At 43.4% G+C, this 1,084-nt stretch overlaps 1 pseudogene; it reads right to left on the reverse strand.

The window, feature by feature from the left end:
• The window catches only part of LOC111140280, a 20,321-nt pseudogene extending 19,520 nt beyond the window's left edge, over positions 1–801 (reverse strand).
• Positions 802–1,084: the final 283 nt, after the last annotated feature.

Genomic DNA, 1,084 nt, shown 5'->3' on the forward strand with positions numbered 1-1,084 from the left:
CACTGATAAAGCCTTTTTTGGTGAAGGCTGAGATTCTGATTTCAGGGAAGCTGGAGCACAGTCTCTTGAAGTCACTTCCAAAGTGACTTTGGATCATGTTTGGATTTAGGTTTCTTCTCCTTTTTTTCAACTGGGGATTTTACCTTCACTTCTTTCTTTTTAATTTCTTCCACTTTATTTTCTCCCAGAGTGAAGTTTGCATCACCATCTTCACTCTCCCTAAAATCAGACTCATCCTCAGACTCTCCACCAGCCGGTTGGTTCAGAGTTGCCAGCATTATCGCCATCACTGCCTTCCGAAAGAATCTTCCTCTGTCGTACCACAGCTTTTGATGGTGCTTTTCTTTTCCCTTGAGCACCGTACACATCATCTCCCTCAGTAAGCTTATCCAAATCTAAATCATCACTGGCTACACTGCAATCGGAGAGATGGGGAGCCTTAGTCACTGTCCCAATTTCGCTGCTGCCACATTTTTTTGGTGCTTGTATCTTGAGCCTCTCCCACATCAATGGTGACCGCTGGAAGTTCCTTCACTGATAAAGCTAGCGCCACTTCTATGTCTCGCTGGTAGAGTTCGTCACCTAAAGCCATCCTTTTTTAGGGGTTTTCTCTTGTAGTGGGAGATCTTCTTTCTGGAGATTCTTCAGTTTAGGTTTCCTTGTTTCTAGTATTAACTCCTTTGGTGTTGTTCTGGGCTTCTTATTCAAAGGTGTGGTTGCGGAAACAAAGTCATCATCGCTGCCAGAATTTTCAAACTGTGGGTAACTGACTAGTTTCTTATGCCTCACGGGGGGCACCATGGCCCCCTGCAAGACCGAAAATTCGCAGCGTTCAAGCTCTTGTTAGCAGCAGTGGCGGTTTCTGGGTCTGCTACTCTTTAACTATGGAATCGTAGGTCAGTTAATCAACATTCCTGAACCACAGCTGACTAATTAATAAAAAAATGGGCTGTAACAGCATAGCTATTTTGTGATGCTATTGTACTGACTATATAAGTAATAAATGTCAAGCACATAATATAGTGCCTGGCGCACAATAGAACTCTCAACAAATGCTTTTCTCTGCATTCCCTTGTTAACACAG

The sequence above is a fragment of the Enhydra lutris genome, unplaced genomic scaffold, assembly GCF_002288905.1.
Source record: "Enhydra lutris kenyoni isolate GAN:26980312 unplaced genomic scaffold, ASM228890v2 scaffoldscaffold385, whole genome shotgun sequence".
Taxonomy (NCBI): Eukaryota; Metazoa; Chordata; class Mammalia; order Carnivora; family Mustelidae; genus Enhydra; species Enhydra lutris.